Raw genomic sequence first — 20,103 nt, 5'->3', positions numbered from 1 at the left:
TTTCCTTTGCATTCTCATGACGGCTGATTTTGTTGAATTCTTCGGGGCATAATCCGTTGAAGAGAATATCACAAGCTTGAGCATTGTATTGCAGCATCTTCAACTCTTCCGCGCTAGCCTCATGGTTCAGTTCCCTCCCATCAAAGAATTGACCTTGCAAGCCAATACACACAATAGCCCAAACGGCGGGGTTATGTCCAAGAATATGCATTTTCATCTTATGCTTCCAACTAGCAAAATTAGTACCATCAAAATAAGGACCTCTATGGTGGTAATTTCCCTCACTAGACGCCATACTCTCCTAGGTTGTGAAACCAAAGCTATGATCACTAAAGCTATGGAAATCAAGGTAAATGGAGACCAAAGCTCTGATACCACTTGTAGGATCGAAAATATGTCTAGGGGGGGGGGGTGATTAGACTACTTGACCAAATAAAAATCTAGCCTTTTCCCAATTTTAATTCTTGGCAGATTTTAGCAACTTAGCACAAGTCAAGCAAACAACCTATACATGCAATTCTAAGAGTATAGCAGCGGAATGTAAAACAATTTCATATGAAGGTAAAGGGAGGAGTTTGGAGGGAGCAAACGCAATATAGACATAGAGATTTTTGGCGTGGTTCCGATAGGTGGTGCTATCGTACATCCACTTTGATGGATACTTCAACCCACGAAGGGTAACGGTTGCACGAGTCCACGGAGGGCTCCACCCACGAAGGGTCCACGAAGAAGCAACCTTGTCTATCCCACCATGGCCATTGCCCACGAAGGACTTGCCTCACTAGGGTAGATCTTCACTAAGTAGGCGATCTCCTTGCCCGTACAAACTCCTTGGTTCAACTCCACAATCTTGACGAAGGCTCCCAAGTGACACCTAACCAATCTAGGAGGCACCACTCTCCAAGAGGTAACAAATGGTGTGTTGATGATGAACTCCTTGCTCTTGTGCTTCAAATGATAGTCTCCCCAACACTCAACTCTCTCTCATAGGATAGGATTTGGTGGAAAGATTATTTGAGTGGAAAGCAACTTGGGGAAGGCTAGAGATCAAGATTTATGTGGTTGGAATGAAGTATCTTGACCTCAACACAAGTGTAGGTGGTTCTCTCTCAGAAAATGTATGTCGGAAGTGTAGGCATGTTCTGATGGCTCTCTCCATGAATGAAGAGTGGGTGGAGGGGTATATATAGCCTCCACACAAAATCTAACCGTTACACACAAATCACCAAACTCGGTGGGACCGAATCATACAACTCGGTCAGACCGATTTAGTTCATAATGTGACCGTTAGGGTTTTCGGTGGGACCGACATGTCAACTCGGTGGGACCAATATCATTAGGGTTAGGGCATAGCGTAATCTCGGTGAGACCGATTACACAAACTCGGTGAGACCGATTTTGGTAATAGACTAACCAGAGAGTTGGTCAGGCAATCTCGGTGGGACCGATTCGCTCTTTCGGTAGGACCGAAATGTTATGAAAGGGAAACGGAGAATTTGCATTGCAATCTTGGTTGGACCGATCGCTCATCTCGGTTGGACTGAAATGTTACGAAGGGAAACAGAGAGATTACAATCCCATCTCAGTGACCGAGATCCCTATCGGTAGGACCGAAAAGACTAGGGTTTGTGGCAGTGGTTTGTGTCAAGTGAACTTGGTGGCGCCGGATAGATCAAATCAGTGGGGCCGAGTTTGACTTTTGGTTTGGGATATATTTGGATATGAGAAAGTGATTGAGGGCTGTGGAGTATATCACTAAGCACTTTGAGCAAGAACCTCATTAAGCAACACCTCACCCCCTCTTAGTAGTATTGGCTTTTCCTATGGACTCAATGTGATCTTGGATCACCAAAAAATGAAATGTACAGTCTTGTGCTTTGAGCTTGAGCCAATCCTCTTGTCCTTAGCATTTTGAGGGGTCCACTTTCTAATCCATGCCATGACAATCATTGAGCTTTTCCTGAAATATTTATCTTCAAGTAGCATTAGCTCAATGAGCTATATGTTGTTAGGAATTACCAAAACCACCCAGGGATAGTTGCACTTTCAGCAAGGGATGGATAAGACGATTCCCGAGCTCTTCCCAATGCTAAAGGCTGCGGAGGTTGAAATCAAGAAGGAGCATCAAGTGTTGATGGTCAACAAGACCACCAGTTTCAAGAAAAAGGATAAAGGGAAGAAGAAAGGGAACTTCAAGAAGAATGGCAAACAAGAGGCTGCTCAAGAGAAGAAACCCAAGTCTGGACCTAGGTCTGAGACTGAGTGCTTCTACTACAAAGGGACTAGTCACTGGAAGCGGAACTGCCCCAAGTATTTGGTGGATAAGAAGGATGGAAAGGTGAACAAAGGTATATGTGATATACATGTTATTGATGTGTACCTTACTAGAGCTCACAGTAGCACCTGGGTATTTTATACTGGTTCTGTTGCTAATATTGGCAACTTGAAACAGGGACTACGGATTAAGCGAAGACTGGCTAAGGACGAGGTGACGATGCGAGTGGGAAATGGTCCCGAAGTTGATGTGATTGCCGTCGGCACGCTACCTCTACATCTACCTTCGGGATTAGTTTTAGACCTAAATAATTGTTATTTGGTGCCAGCGTTGAGCATAAACATTATATCTGGATCTTGTTCGATGCGAGATGGTTATTCATTTAAATCTGAGAATAATGGTTGTTCTATTTATATGAGTAATATATTTTATGGTCATGCACCCTTGAAGAGTGGTCTATTTGTGTTAAATCTCGATAGTAGTGATACACATATTCATAATGTTGTAGCCAAAAGATGCAGAGTTGATAATGATAGTGCAACTTACTTGTGGCACTGCCGTTTGGGTAATATTGGTGTAAAGCGCATGAAGAAACTCCATACTGATGGACTTTTGGAATCACTTGATTATGAATCACTTGGTACTTGCAAACCATGCCTCATGGGCAAGATGACTAAAACGATGTTCTCCGGAACAATGGAGCGAGCAACAGACTTGTTGGAAATCATACATACTGATGTATGTGGTCCGATGAATATTGAGGCTCGCGGTGGGTATCGTTATTTTCTCACCTTCACAGATGATTTGAGCAGATATGGGTATATCTACTTAATGAAACATAAGTCTGAAACATTTGAAAAGTTCAAGGAATTTCAGAATGAAGTGGAAAATGATCGTAACAAGAAAATAAAGTTTCTACGATCTGATCGTGGAGGAGAATATTTGAGTTACGAGTTTGGTCTACATTTGAAACAATGTGGAATAGTTTCACAACTCACGCCACCCGGAACACCACAGCGTAATGGTGAGTCTGAACATCGTAATCTTACTTTACTAGATATGGTGTGATCTATGATGTCTCTTACTGATTTACCGCTATCGTTTTGGGGTTATGCTTTAGAGACGGCTGCATTCACGTTAAATAGGGCACCATCGAAATCCATTGATACAACACCTTATGAACTGTGGTTTGGCAAGAAACCAAAGTTGTCATTTCTTAAAGTTTGGGGCTGCGATGCTTATGTGAAAAAGCTTCAACCTGATAAGCTCGAACCCAAATCGGAGAAATGTGTCTTCATAGGATACCCAAAGGAGACTGTTGGGTACACCTTCTATCACAGATCTTGTCGTGGTTTTGTCACGGCAGATGTCCTCGTGAAAGGACTTAGTCGTGGAGCCATCACTACGAGTTAGCTTAAAGGGGTTAAACCGGACAAGGGACACGAGAGTTTTATAGTAGTTTGGCCCCTTCGATGAAGGTAAAGCCTACGTCTAGTTGTGTTGGTATTGCTAGGGTTTTGATGACCAGGGAGTGAATCCGCTTTGCCTGGCTCTCGAGTTGTTGTCTGTTGTCCCTAAACCGCCGCCGGGTCGTCCCTTTATATACATAGGTCGACGCCCGTCGGCTTACAGAGTCCCGAGGTCGGATTATCAATGTGTCCAACTCGGTCTCTATCCTCCCTATCTTACAATACAAGTTATATGAGAAAGTCGGTTTACATCTACATGCCTTAACCCGCCTTTGGGCCTTGGGCCTTCGTAAAGCGCCACCATCCTTATGTTTTTATGGGCCTCTAATCTTCATAGAGTTAACCCGGCTACCCCTGGCTGGTTTACGTCCAATAGTAATATCCCCAACATTAGGCCCCAGATTGATTTGAACTTGTTCATGTCAATCTTCAACACTTAGAAAAATTCTTGCCCTAGCACCTTCACATGGATCTTGTAAACCGCCGTGATGTCATCCTTCAGATCCGTAGTAAACCGTCATGATGTCACCTATTCGTTGAAGCCGAAGATGCCATTCATTAATGAGTGTCCAATCATCGAGGCGGCAACCTTATTAAATATCCATTTTGAATTCCTCGATTCTCGCGCCTGTCGCTTATCTGTTCACCTTATAAATAGGGCTGAGACCCCCCCCTTTTCCGTTTCCTCCGCTACCTCTTCATCTCTTCTTCCTCCTCACAACGCCCCTGCGCCCGAACGCCGCCGCCGTCGTCAAGCTTCGTCTCTGCCTCATCCTTGGCCGCTGCATCGACCTGAATGCTCCAGAGAACCGTGGCACACCTCCGCTACCTTAACAGCTTCGGTAAGTTTTCCCCCTTTTCTTCATAGATCCACTTTAGGGTTTTCGTGTTCATCGGAGTTCGTCACAGCTCCAGTGGTGTTCTTCCCTTTTCTTCCCAGTAGCATAAAAAACTAACTAGATCTGCTAGCTCTTCGTGCGACTTAGTTCTTATCTGAACCTGATCATCCCCATTCATATAGAAGAAAACCCATCTGAACCTGATGAACTAATATCTGTAACTTAGTTCTTGAATATATTCTCATTTTCTGTCACCCCTTAGATCTGAAATCACCATATAAATCTGTGAAACCCGTTTCCCGCACTTAGGTATTTTTCAGATCTGTACCCTTCACACCAATATAGGCGGTTTAACTTTTTGAAGTATGATAATCCGGCAGGTACCATTAGTCCCCGTTTAAACCGCCAATTTATTTATACTCCGGTTTAACAGTATGCATATACCTCTGCCTCTGTTCATTCCTTATCATTCATAAATACCCTGTCGTCGGTTTACCAATTTGCACATACTTGGATTCCTTTTCCTTGTTGTACTTTATGCATCACCATTAATGAATCGTAAACCGGCATTATTTTCTTCCTAGCCTTTCACTTGCAATGGCCAAGTAGTTTTATTCCTGCAACTGGGCCCCCCCGGGTTACTGAGGAGCAACTCAATGGAATGGTCAAGATTGGCACCTTACCGAAGAAGAATGAGATCCGATGGCGAGTTCCTGGGCCGGAAAATCCTCCCACCCCTAAGCAGGGTGAAGTAGTGGTGTTTGTTGATCACATAGGCCGTGGCTTTAAACCGCCCGGATCGAAGTTTTTTCAAGATGTACTTGCTAGCTTTCAGCTCCATCCTCAAGATATTGGACCCAACTCGGTATCCAATATTTGCAACTTTCAAGTCTTTTGTGAAGCGTACCTTCAAGAAGAACCAACCGTTGAGCTATTTCGGGATTTCTTGCATTTAAACCGTCACACTGAATTCATAGACGGACCCAATACGGAACTTGGCGGCGTCTCAATTCAAAAAAGGAAAGAGGTTGAGTTTCCTCATGCCAAACTTCACAGCCACCCGAAAGAGTGGAATCAAACTTGGTTCTATTGCAGAGACACCTCTTCGGAAGATGAAAACCCTCTGCCGGGTTACCACGCTCACCGGCTTGCTAATGCTCATCCGCTTCCGCAACGACTAAGTGCCCAGGAACGGGCCTCGTATGTGATACGTCTCCAACGTATCTATAATTTTTGATTGCTCCATGCTATCTTATCTACTGTTTTGGACATTATTGGGCTTTATTATCCACTTTTATAATATTTTTGGGACTAACCTATTAACCGGAGGCCCAACCCAGAATTGCTGTTTTTGCCTGTTTTAGGGTTTTGAAGAAAAGGAATATCAAACGGAGTCCAAATGGAATGAAACCTTCGGGAACGTGATTTTCTCAACGAACAAGACCCGGGAGACTTGGACCCTACGTCAAGAAAGAAAAGAGGAGGCCACGAGGTAGGGGGGCGCGCCCACCCCCACCAGGCGCGCCCTCCACCCTCGTGGGCCTCCTGTTGCTCCACCGACGTACTCCTTCCTCCTATATATATCCACGTACCCCCAAACGATCAGAACAGGAGCCAAAACCCTAATTCCACCGCCGTAACTTTCTGTATCCACGAGATCCCATCTTGGGGCCTCTTCCGGAGCTCCGCCGGAGGGGGCATCGATCATGGAGGGCTTCTACATCAACACCATAGCCCCTCCGATGAAGTGTGAGTAGTTCACCTCAGACCTACGGGTCCATAGTTAGTAGCTAGATGGCTTCTTCTCTCTTTCTGGATCTCAATACAATGTTCTTCCCTCTCTTGTGGAGATCTATTCGATGTAATCTTCTTTTTGCGGTGTGTTTGTTGAGATCGATGAATTGTGGGTTTATGATCAAGTCTATCTATGAATAATATTTGAATCTTCTCTGAATTCTTTTATGTATGATTGGTTATCTTTGCAAGTCTCTTCGAATTATCAGTTTGGTTTGTCCTACTAGATTGATCTTTCTTGCAATGGGAGAAGTGCTTAGCTTTGGGTTCAATCTTGCGGTGTCCTTTCCCGGTGACAGTAAGGGCAGCAAGGCACATATTGTATTGTTGCCATCGAGGATAACAAGATGGGGTTTTCTTCATATTGCATGAGTCTATCCCTCTACATCATGTCATCTTGCTTAAGGCGTTACTCTGTTTTTAACTTAATACTCTAGATGCATGCTGGATAGCGGTCGATGAGTGGAGTAATAGTAGTAGATGCAGGCAGGAGTCGGTCTACTTGTCTCGGACGTGATGCCTATATACATGATCATACCTAGATATTCTCATAACTATGCTCAATTATGTCAATTGCGCAACAGTAATTTGTTCACCCACCGTAGAATACTTATGCTCTCGAGAGAAGCCACTAGCGAAACCTATGGCCCCCGGGTCTATCTTTATCATATTAATCTCCTACTACTTAGTTATTTCCTTTGCTATTTACTTTGCCTTTATTTTACTTTGCATCTTTATCATAAAGAATACCAAAAATATTATCTTATCATATCTATCAGATCTCACTCTTGTAAGTGGCCCTATAGGGATTGACAACCCCTATTTGCATTGGTTGCGAGGATTTATTTGTTTTGTGCAGGTGCGAGGGACTCGCGCGTAGCCTCCTACTGTATTGATACCTTGGTTCTAAAAAACTGAGGGAAATACTTACGCTACTTTGCTACATCATCCCTTCCTCTTCAGGGAAAACTAACACAGTGGTCAAGAGGTAGCAAGAAGGATTTCTGGCGCCGTTGCCGGGGAGGTCTACGCAAAAGTCAACATACCAAGTACCCATCACATACCCTTATCTCCCGCATTACATTATTTGCCATTTGCATCTCGTTTTCCTCTCCCCCCCACTTCACCCTTGCCGTTTTATTCGCCCTCTCTCTCTATCCTCCCTCTCTATTTGCATCTTTTTGCCCGCTTGCTTTTTGTTTGCTTGTGTGTTAGTTTGCTTGCTTGTCACGATGGCTCTACCTAAATTTGGTGACCTTCACCTTAAAAGATTAGAAGAGATCGAAAGCAATGTCAGGAGTTTTATGGTCTTGCAATTTGAACATAATAGTTTCTTCAGAAACGAGCTTAAAGAACAAAAAGGTTTTATGAATTTTATGAATAAAGAGCTTGATGATATGTCTAAAGAATTCGATGGTTTAAGATCCCAAATTTCTCATCTTGAGAAATTAACTGCTGAAATTTCGGATAGGCAGGCTACCTTAGTTAATAAGATGGCCGCTAAACCGGATTGCTATGAAAATAAAGATGAAGATCTAAAAGTTATTGATGTGTCCCCTATTAAATCTTTGTTTTGCAATATGAATCTTGATAATGATGGGACTGAATATGATCCACCTTTACCTAGAAGGCGTTCCAAGAATTCGGAATTTGTTGATCTTGATGCTAAATTTGATAAAAGTGGGATTGAAGAAATTAAAACCCTAGATGTTGCTAAACCCACTATTATGGATTTGAAGGAATTTAACTATGAAAATTGCTCTTTGATTGATTGTATTTCCTTGTTGCAATCCGTGCTAAATTCTCCTCATGCTTATAGTCAAAATAAAGCGTTTACTAAACATATCGTTGATGCCTTGATGCAATCTTATGAAGAAAAACTTGAATTGGAAGTTTCTATCCCTAGAAAACTTTATGATGAGTGGGAACCAACTATTAAAATTAAAATTAAAGATCATGAATGCTATGCTTTATGTGATTTGGGTGCTAGTGTTTCCACGATTCCAAAGACTTTGTGTGATTTGTTAGGTTTCCGTGATTTTGATGATTGCTCTCTAAACTCGCACCTTGAGGATTCCACTATTAAGAAACCTATGGGAAGAATTAATGATGTTCTTATTGTTGCAAATAGGAATTATGTGCCCGCAGATTTTATTGTTCTTTACATAGATTGCAATCCTTCATGTACTATTATTCTTGGTAGACCTTTCCTTAGAACGATTGGTGCAATTATTGATATGAAGGAAGGAAATATTAGATTCCAATTTCCATTAAGGAAAGGCATGGGACAATTTCCTAGAAAGAAGATTAAATTACCTTATGAATCTATTATGAGAGCCACTTATGGATTGCCTACCAAAGATGGCAATACCTAGATCTATTCTTGCTTGTTATGCCTAGCTAGGGGCGTTAAACGATAGCGCTTGTTGGGAGGCAACCCAATTTTATTTTTATTCCTTGCTTTTTGCTCCTGTTTAGTAATAAATAATTTATCTAGCCTCTGTTTTGGTTGTGTTTTTTGTGTTTAATTAGTGTTTGTGCCAAGTAGAACCGTTGGGAAGACTTGGGGAAAGTCTTCTTGAACTTGCTGTAAAAAACAGAAACTTTAGCGCTCACGAGAACTGCTGTCATTTTTATTTGGAGAGTGATATTTAGTTAATTCCTTTTGAAGATGATTAATAGATAATTTACTCACGTCCATCAATTTATTTTAGAATTTTTGGGGTTCCAGATCTTGCGCTAGCTACAGATTACTACAGACTGTTCAGTTTTTGACAGATTCTGTTTTTCATGTGTTGTTTGCTTATTTTGATGAATCTATGGCTAGTAAAATAGTGTATAAACCATAGATAAGTTGGAACAGAGTAGGTATAACACCAATATAAATAAATAATGAGTTCATTACAGCACCTTAAAGTGATCTTTTATTTTCTTTCGCTAACGGAGCTCACGAGATTTTCTACTTTAAGTTTTGTGTTGTGAACTTTTCAAGTTTTGGGTAAAGATTTGATGGATTATGGAACAAGGAGTGGCAAGAGCCTAAGCTTGGGGATGCACATGGAACCCCCAAGATAATATAATGACACCTAAAAGCCAAAGCTTGGGGATGCCCCGGAAGGCATCCCCTCTTTCGTCTACTTCTATCGGTAACTTTACTTGGAGCTATATTTTTATTCGCCACATGATATGTGTTTTGCTTGGAGCGTCTTGTATTATTTGAGTATTTGCTTGTTAGTTTAGCAAAATCATCCTTGCTGTACACACCTTTTGAGAGATCCATACATGATTTGTAATTTGTTAGAATACTCTATGTGCTTCGCTTATATCTTTTGAGTTATATAGTTTTGCTCTAGTACTTCACTTATATCTTTTAGAGAATGGTGGTGGATTTGTTTTATAGAAACTATTGATCTCTCATGCTTCACTTAGATTATCTTGAGAGTCTTAATAGCATGGTAATTTGCTTAAAATCCTAATATGCTAGGTATTCAAGATTAGTAAAATTTTCTTAAGAGTGTTTTGAATACTAAGAGAAGTTTGATGCTTGATGATTGTTTTGAGATATGGAGGTAATAATATCAAAGTCGTGCTAGTTGAGTAGTTGTGAAATTGAGAAATGCTTGTGTTGAAGTTTGCAAGTCCCGTAGCATGCACGTACGGTAAACATTATGCAACAAATTTGAAACATGAGGTGTTATTTGTTTGTTTCCTCATGAGTGGCGGTCGGGGACGAGCGATGGTCTTTTCCTACCAATCTATCCCCCTAGGAGCATGCGCCTAGTACTGAGGTTTTTGATGACTTGTAGATTTTTGCAATAAGTATGTGAGTTCTTTATGACTAATGTTGAGTCCATGGATTATATGCACTCTCACCCTTCCATCCTTGCTAGCCTCTTCGGTACCGTGCATTGCCCTTTCTCACATTGAGAGTTGGCGCAAACTTCGCCGGTGCATCCAAACCCTGTGATATGATACGCTCTTTCACACATAAACCCCCTTATATCTTCCTCAAAACAGCCACCATACCTACCTATTATGGCATTTCCATAGCCATTCCGAGATATATTGCCATGCAACTTTCCACCATTCCGTTCATCATGACACATTCATCATTGTCATATTGCTTAGCATGATCATGTAGTTGACATAGTATTTGTGGCAAAGCCACCGTTCATAATTCTTTCATACATGTCACTCTTAGTCCATTTCATATCCTGGTACACCGCCGGAGGCATTCATATAGAGTCATACTTTGTTCTAGTATCGAGTTGTAATCATTGAGTTGTAAATAAATAGAAGTGTGATGATCATCATTTTCTAGAGCATTGTCCAGTGAGGAATATATATATATATATATATAAGGGAGAAATGCCATAAAAAAGAAGGCCCAAAAAAAAGAGAAAGGCCATAAAAAAAGAGAAAGGCCATAAAAAATGAGAGAAAAAGAGAGAAGGGACAATGTTACTATCCTTTGCCACACTTGTGCTTCAAAGTAGCACCATAATCTTCATGTTAGAGAGTCTCTTATTTTGTCACTTTCATATACTAGTGGGAATTTTCATTATAGAACTTGGCTTGTATATTCCAACAATGGGCCTCCTCAAGTGCCCTAGGTCTTCGTGAGCAAGCAAGTTGGATGCACACTCACTAGTTTCTTTTGTTGAGCTTTCATACATTTATAGCTCTAGTGCATCCGTTGCATGGCAATCCCTACTCCTTGCATTAACATCAATCGGTGGGCATCTCCATTGCCCATTGATTAGACTCGTTGATGTGAGACTTTCTCCTCTTTTGTCTTTTCCACATAACCCCCCTCATTATATTCTGTTCCACCTATAGTGCTATGTCCATGGCTCGCGCTCATATATTGCGTGAAAGTTTATATGTTTGAGATTACTAAAATATGAAACAATTGCTTGGCTTGTCATCGGGGTTGTGCATGATGAGAGCATTCTTGTGTGACGAAAATGAAACATGACTAAACCATATGATTTTGTAGGGATGAACTTTCTTTGGCCATGTTATTTTGAGAGGACATAATTGCTTTGTTAGTATGCTTGAAGTATTTTTTTATGTCAATATGATCTTTTGTCTTGAATCTTTTGGATCTGAATATTCATACCACAATTAAGAAGAATTACATTAAAATTATGCCAAGTAGCACTCCGCATCAAAAATTCTGTTTTTATCATTTACCTACTCGAGGACGAACATGAATTAAGCTTGGGGATGCTTGATACGTCTCCAACATATCTATAATTTTTGATTGCTCCATGCTATATTATCTACTGTTTTGGACATTATTGGGCTTTATTATCCACTTTTATATTATTTTTGGGACTAACCTATTAACTGGAGGCCCAGCCCAGAATTGCTGTTTTTTTGACTGTTTTAGGGTTTTGAAGAAAAGGAATATCAAACAGAGTCCAAACGGAATGAAACCTTCGGGAACGTGATTTTCTCAATGAACAAGACCCGGGAGACTTGGACCCTACGTCAAGAAAGAAAAGAGGAAGCCACGAGGTAGGGGGGCGCGCCCACCCCCACCAGGTGCGCCCTCCACCCTCGTGGGCCCCCCTGTTGCTCCACCGACGTACTCCTTCCTCCTATATATATCCATGTGCCCCCAAACAATCAGAACAGGAGCCAAAACCCTAACTCCACCGTCATAACTTTCTGTATCCACAAGATCCCATCTTGGGGCCTGTTCCGGAGCTCCGTCGGAGGGGGCATCGATCACGGAGGGCTTCTACATCAACACCATAGCCCCTCCGATGAAGTGTGAGTAGTTCACCTCAGACCTACGGGTCTATAGTTAGTAGCTAGATGGCTTCTTCTCTCTTTTTGGATCTCAATACAATGTTCTCCCCTCTCTAGTGGAGATCTATTCGATGTAATCTTCTTTTTGCGGTGTGTTTGTTGAGACTGATGAATAGTGGGTTTATGATCAAGTCTATCTATGAGTAATATTTGAATCTTCTCTGAATTCTTTTATGTATGATTGGTTATCTTTGCAAGTCTCTTCGAATTATCAGTTTGGTTTGGCCTACTAGATTGATCTTTCTTGCAATGGGAGAAGTGCTTAGCTTTGGGTTCAATCTTGCAGTGTCCTTTCCCGGTGACAGTAAGGGCAGCAAGGCACGTATTATATTGTTGCCATCGAGGATAAAAAGATGGAGTTTTCTTCATATTGCATGACTCTATCCCTCTACATCATGTCATCTTGCTTAAGGCGTTACTCTGTTTTTAACTTAATACTCTAGATGCATGCTGGATAGCGATCGATGAGTGGAGTAATAGTAGTAGATGCAGGCAGGAGTCGGTCTACTTGTCTCGGACGTGATGCCTATATACATGATCATACCTAGATAATCTCATAACTATGCTCAATTTTGTCAATTGCTCAATAGTAATTTGTTCACCCATCGTAGAATACTTATGCTCTCGAGAGAAGCCACTAGTGAAACCTATGGCCCACGGGTCTATCTTTATCATATTAATCTCCTACTACTTAGTTATTTCCTTTGCTATTTCCTTTGCCTTTATTTTACTTTGCATCTTTATCATAAAAATACCAAAAATATTATCTTATGATATCTATCAGATCTCACTCTCGTAAGTGGCCCTATAGGGATTGACAACCCCTATTTGCGTTGGTTGCGAGGATTTATTTGTTTTGTGTAGGTGCGAGGGACTCACGCGTAGCCTCCTACTGTATTGATACCTTGTGTCGGTGTCAAAACCGGCGGATCTCGGGTAGGGGGTCCCGAACTGTGCGTCTAGGCCGGATGGTAACAGGAGGCAGGGAACACTTTGTTTTACCCAGGTTCGGGCCCTCTCGATGGAGGTAATACCCTACTCCTGCTTGATTAATATTGATGATATGGGTAGTACAAGAGTAGATCTACCACGAGATCAAGGAGGCTAAACCCTAGAAGCTAGCCTATGGTATGATTGTTGTGTATGGAGTTGATTGCCTACGGACTACAACCCTCCGGTTTATATAGACACTGGATAGGGTTAGGGTTACATAGAGTCGGTTACAATGGTAGGAGATCTTGAATATCCGCGTCACCAAGCTTGCCTTCCACGCCAAGGAAAGTCCCATCTGGACACGGGACGGAGTCTTCAATCTTGTATCTTCATAGTCCTGGAGTCCGGCTGAAGGTATAGTCCGGCTACCCGAACACCCCCTAATCCAGGACTCCCTCAGTAGCCCCTGAACCAGGCTTCAATGACGACGAGTCCTGCGCGCAAATTGTCTTCGGCATTGCAAGGCGGGTTCCTCCTCCAAATCCTTCATAGAAGATTGTAAACACCAAGAGTAGTGTCCGGCTCTGCAAAATAAGTTTCCACATATCGCCATAGAGAGAATAATATTGACACAAATCAAATCCGCCGACGTATTCCGCAGTGCGTCATCACACTACGACCAAGTCCTTCACTCGAATCCTTTTTACTTTTCCACCTCAGCATGTTTTGCGAGGCGGTTTCCTTGGCACGTCTTGTCGAAGCAGAGATCGTGTGCCCCCCTTTTACGGGATTCTCATCAATACGGACGTGGGTAACCCAATTGTGCCCGTTAGCATGTTTTCTCGATTAAAGGCGAGTCCCAAATGGTTACGGGGAGGGCTCCTGGTATTCAACCTCTTATAAAGAGACCAAGGCCTTACTCCTTTTTCCAATCTCAAACGAGTTCGCCTGTCGCCTCGAGTTCCAACACCCTAGGCTCCAGATTCCAGGCGCTTCAGACCTTCGACAATGTCCGGTTCCGACATTCAAGGCCGATGGATGCCCTCCTCCGTCATGGAGGAGGACGTGCTAAAGTTGAGAGAGGCTAAGTTCTTGAATGCCGAAATTCTGCACAGGTTGCCTGCTCAAAGGCAGGCTATTCCCAGTCCCCAGCCCGGTGTGAGCGTAGTGTTCATGTCTCACTTCCTTCGGGGGTTAGGCTTCCCGATGGATCCCTTCGTGAGGGGGCTGCTGTTTTATTACGGGCTGGAATTTCATGACTTAGCTCCGGAGTCCATCCTCCACATTTCCTCATTCATCGTTGTGTGCGAAGCGTTCCTCCGTGTTACTCCTCACTTCGGATTATGGCTCAAGACTTTTGGAGTGGAGCCGAAGATGATCGAGGGACGGCACGCAGAGTGCGGAGGCGCCGTCATAAGTAAGAATGCTGATGCTCCATGGCCCGAGGGCTCCTTTCAAGAGGAGCCCGGCCTATGGCAACGAGAATGGTTCCATATCGACTCTCCCAGGAGCGCCAAGTGGGCGGCGCCTCCTGCCTTTCGCTCGGGTCCCCCATCACGGCTAGCGTCATGGGTCAACAAAGGATTAGATTGGGGTTTGCCCAAAGACGTGCCCCTATTACAGGGCCGAATTAAGGATCTCTTGCAAGGAGACCTCAGCTTGGTCAAGGTGACGCAGGTCATGCTGATTCGCCGAATATTGCCCGACAAACGTCGCCCCTTCGCCTGTGGGAGTTTAATCCAGAGGGACCGCGAGCTCTCCAGAACTTTATGGGCGCAACGCCCGCGGAGATGTATAGAATGTTCTTCGGATCACAAGAGATGTGTCCGGATTTAACCGAGGACGCAGGCCTAAGCTGCAATCGCCCGGATACTCAAGTAAGAAACCTTGTGCCCGGACCTTCGATCCGTATAATTGTCATAAACTTGCCCCTAAAAGAGCCGTCCTTTTAAATAGGAGTGGATAGAGAAGTCAAAGCTGATTAGGTGTCCGGCTCCCCTTCCTGAAACCAGGCCGGATCCTGTGTTGGTCAGGATGCTGGAGATAATGCCTTTGGAGGGGGAGGACAAGGAAGCTATGGCCTCCTCGAAGGAGGCTGCTCCGAAGGGAGGAACCGACAATTCCTCTCCTAAGGGGAATAAGAGAGCCGCCTCTGATGACCTGGAAACCATGGCCTCGAAACGGGGGAGAAAATCCTCGTCAGAGGGTCCGACGCCGGGGAGTTCCTCGGCCGGACTACGCCCTCAAGGGGATTAGCCCTCCAGCGAGCCGTAAGTGGAGAAAAGATTTTCCTTTGATGAGGGAAGTCCTTGATTTATATCTGAGAAGATTAACCAAACCTTTATCTTGTAGCTCGGACCTCAGCCCTTCTCAGCAGAGCTCGTCTTCGGGGGATCTCCTTTCGGATATGATGGAGAGCGGGACGCCTCCCCCTGCCATGCCGCATAGCGAGGCGGGCGACCCTGAGGTGTCGTCGCGGAGGGTTTCTCCAAATTCGGCAGGGGCGGAAGGTGGTTGTGCGGCCCCCCGAGGCTCTCCGCGTCCGGCCTTCGAAAGAGGCCATAGGACAAGTCCGGCACCGTCTGGTGCTCGGTCGGAGGAGCTAAAGATTCTACTGGGGCGAGCTTCTATCTCAGAGGAGCACCGTGCATTGATGGGCACGGTGATTGAAAGGGTTTCATCCACAGAAAGCGGATTGCATGAGGCCGTCAAAAGTTTACTGACGGGTTTTGAGGTACGTTAGATAATGTACACTTTTGTCAGTTGCGCATAAGTAAGATGCCATGTATAGATAGTTGCCCCTGAGACTCTGCGCGTTGTCAAGAAATGACGGCACGCAGAGGATCATAATCCCAGGTCTAATATGTCGCCTTTGAATGTAGGTGGCGAGGTGTCCGGAATCAAGCCGAACTGATGATGTGGCCGAACTAAAGCGGCAACTGGACGTGGCAGATGCCGACATCGCGCTTGTCAACAAGCGGCTGGATGAGGCTCAAGGTATGTAATTCTTCGGGCGGCATCAAGTAAGAGGAGCTTCATGCCAGTGTCTTACAATGTAGATGGTACGGCCGCCGTGGAGAATCTTTGGGCAGAACTTTCCCGAGCTAAGGAGCAAGCCAGAAAAAGTGATGCGGCTGCCGAGAAGGCCCTTGAAGAGCTGAAAGCCGAACAGGCTGCTCACTGCCGAAGCAAAGAAGAAATGGCCGAGATGGCCGAGAAGTTAAAGAGAGCTGTAGACCGTTGCAAACTTCTTGAGAAAGAAGACCGGGCGAGACAGACGGACTTAGAGAAGGCTGTTGCCGATGCCAAGGATGCTCGCTCTACGATGAGAGCTATGAAGAAGGAGCTGCATCAGGCCGAACAGATTGCGGCTGGAAAGCCCTTTATGCTGCGGAGGAAGTTTTGTGATCCGAAGTTTGCTCCGTTGGACCGGATGTGGAGTGTGGAGGATACCTGTCTGGACTTGGCAGCGAGTGCTGCTGATGCGACCGAACACTTTCGAGATCAGAAAGATCGCGAAGTGGAAAAGCTTTTCTGGTCGCAGTTTCACAATCCAGAACGTCCACTGTCAGTGGATGATCGTTTGGCTCAATGGGCCGAACTGAATAGGTTGTCTAGACTCGCCATGAAGTACGTCATGGGTCACCTGTGGCCGGGGAGATCGGAGCCGAAGAGTTATTTCAGCTTGGTGCAGCAATTCCTTGACGCGGTGCCGCGTATAAATGCAATGAAGAGGTCAGCATGCATAGAGGGCGCTAGGATGGCTCTTCCCCGTGTTAAGACATATTGGGCAGAGATGGATACCACCATTGTTGCGTCCCGAGATTCGGACAAAAGCCAAGTACCCTCCGAGCACTATTTTCAGGAAGTTCTTGAAGGCGCTCGTATAATAGAGACGCAGTGCCCGAAAGATGCTATGTTATGATAGCATATGTAATTATAAAGTAATATTTTGATAAACTGTAGTGGACTTTTTTATACTTGTGCCTCCAAGTATTGGGAACACCTCCTGAGCGGCCGTTTTAAGATATATATATATATATATATATATATAGAATCTGAAAGATGGCAGTCGTTGGCTTCAGCCCCCATGCACATAGTGCGGGGGTGCTCACAGAAGACGCATTTTCACACTTAACCCAACGTCTTGGTCCTACAAAGGAGGTGATAGCGCAGCGGGCCAGGCAACCGGACTATAATGCTTTAACACTTTCACATAGCCATAGGTGTTTGACAATGAGACTCTTTAGGTAGCTCCTTGGTGGCAACTGCGCTCGTCCGAATTCGGGGCGCGTGTGTGCCTGACCGGGAAGCGGCCCTTCGTTAAAGCGGAGGAATCCGATAGATTCTGATAGGTCATCGAGTGGCTGACCAGTCTCACGCTACATCATGACAGTCAGTTTTCGGCTTTCTCTACTGAGGTGCTCGCCCGGCCGAACCAGGGGCACAATCGCAGTAGTTCTCCTGGTGCTACCTTAGCCGATAGAGCAGAACGTAAGGTAGCCGAACTCAGGAGCCGGGCAGCCCAACATTTGACCAAAGACATGATTCGGAGCTGATGCATATAATGCCAAAACTCGCGACGCCGAACACTCCCTAAGGTGTTCGGTCTTTATGAGTGCGGGCGAAACGTCACTCTTTATTAAAAAAGCCCCTAGTGTCTAGGTACGTGCAAAAATTCTGACGTGGCCACATGCCAAGACGCCAGCCTCCTCCTTGGTTATATCAGAAAGAAAAAACCAAGGGATGTGTAGCAACAAGAGACAGTAAAAAAGGTTTACGCAGGGTCTTAATCTAAAAAGAATCCTTTAGGACGGGTCCCTACTGCATGTCTGCGCCTGTGTCTCCGTTGTGCCGTATCCTGGACGGGCGCCGCACGACGTTCATCTGTAAAAGAGAGGAACTGAGTTGAAAACGGGTCGTGCCGAAAAAGGTTTAAAATAAGCAAAGTATAAAGTAAGATATATAAGTTTGAGCTTTATTGTCTCTTATTGTATATGCGTGGAGCCCCTAGTGCGGGGGTATATGGCTTCTAGGCCTGCATCAATGATGATTTTGCACCGAACTCGTCTATCCGCGTTTGTGGTCTTGAATGACTTATTTTGAAGTTTTTTGGCTGGTGAGGCCATTTTGCTGTGGGGCTGTCAAAGCGGCCGCACAGCCCTCCGCTTGGGGAGGCGCACTTTAGTGCTTCCCCTTCAAAGAGATGATGCCTCGTGGACCGGGCATCTTAAGCGTAAGAGATGCATAATGCGGTATTGCGTTAAAGCGAGCGAAAGCTTCGCGTCCCAGTAGTGCTTGATAGCGACTTGAAAACGGGACGATGTGGAAGGTCAGCTTTTCGCGGCGGAGGTTATCGGTAGAGCCGAATGTGACTGTGAGCCGGAGAAAACCCGTACAATGGGTGTCCGGACCAGGTATTACCCCTTGAAAGGAGGTTTTGCTGTGGTGGATTCTTGCTGGGTTTATCCCCATGTGCTGGATTGTATCCTGATATATCAGGTTTAGTCCACTGCCGCCGTCCATAAGGACATTTGAAAACTGGAGTCTGCCAATTATTGGATCGAGTATCAAGGCAGTCCAGCCTACATTCTTGATATTCCTAGAATAATCTAGCTGATCGAAGATGATCGGTTTTGACAACCAGTGGCAGGACCCTTTGGGCCGTGTGGTGCGTATCTTTACGGGCGCCGCATGTTTTGTTATGTGAAGTGAGTTCACTGTTTTTACTTCTTATGGGAAGTTCTTTTGTTTCCTGGTGTTCTACTTTTGGGGTTCGTCCTCGTCTTCACTTGGTGTGTCGAGCCCCTTGTGTTCGGCATTGAGTCTGCCGGATTGTTTGAAAACCCAACAATCTCTGTGGGTATGGTTAGCAGGCTTCCCGGGAGTACTGTGTATCTGACATATCCTATCCAGGATTTTATTCAGGTTGGATGGATCGTCCTTGTTATCCTGGGGGGCGATTTTTCCTGATTTTGTCGTGAGCCTTTGAATCCGGCATTAACCGCCGTGCTCTTCGGACTTTTGTCCTTAGTCCAGCGACGGTCCTTGTTGCGTCGCGGTTTTCCGTTTCCATCCCTAGTTTCGGATGTACTTGGGTTGCTGGGGCTGCACCTTGCCAACCAGCTGTCCTCCCCTGCACAAAAGCGGGTCATGAGGCTTGTTAGTGCGGCCATTGTTCTTGGCTTTTCTTGGTTGAGGTGTCTGGCGAGCCATTCGTCTCGGACGTTATGCCTGAAAGCTGCTAAGGCTTCGGCGTCCAGATAGTCGACTATCTGATTCTTTTTAGTGAGGTATCTATTCCAGAACTGCCGAGCTGATTCTCCGGGTTGTTGAGTTATGTGACTAAGATCGTCTGCATCTGGAGGGCGGACATAGGTCCCTTGAAAGTTTGCTCGGAAAGCATCCTCGAGCTCTTCCCAGCTTCCAATTGTGTTTTCAGGAAGGCTTTTAAGCCAATGCCGGGCTGGCCCTTTAAGCTTAAGGGGTAGATATTTTATGGCGTGGAAATCATCTCCTCTAGCCATGTGTATGTGGAGGAGATAATCCTCGATCCAGACTCCAGGGTCTATTGTTCCATCATATGCCTCTATGTTTACGGGTTTGAATCCCTCTGGGAATTCATAGTCCAGGACCTCATCGGTGAAACATAGGGGGTGTGCGGTGCCCCTGTATTTGGGTGTGCCGGATTCTGATGATGGCTTCATAGCTTTGCTTACGAGAGCTTGCTTTCTTGGCCCATAAATGGACCTGACTGGGACATGATGCGAATCCTTAAGTGGGTCACATGACGATTTAGGTGCGGCGCCGCTTGCCGCTTCATGGGGTCGTCTATCCGACCGTGTGGCTTTTTCATTTTTTGAATGCGAGGGCTCTAGGGCCTCTTCGTCGAATTCAGGCAGTAGCTTTCTTTTTGGATAGCTTTTGGTGCGGCGACTGTCGCCGTACTTATCTGTGGTATTGATTACTTTAC

The sequence above is a fragment of the Triticum urartu genome, chromosome 3A (assembly GCF_056163025.1).
Source record: "Triticum urartu cultivar PI428250 chromosome 3A, HENAU_Tu73, whole genome shotgun sequence".
Lineage (NCBI taxonomy): Eukaryota > Viridiplantae > Streptophyta > Magnoliopsida > Poales > Poaceae > Triticum > Triticum urartu.
This window is presented reverse-complemented; position numbering follows the sequence as displayed.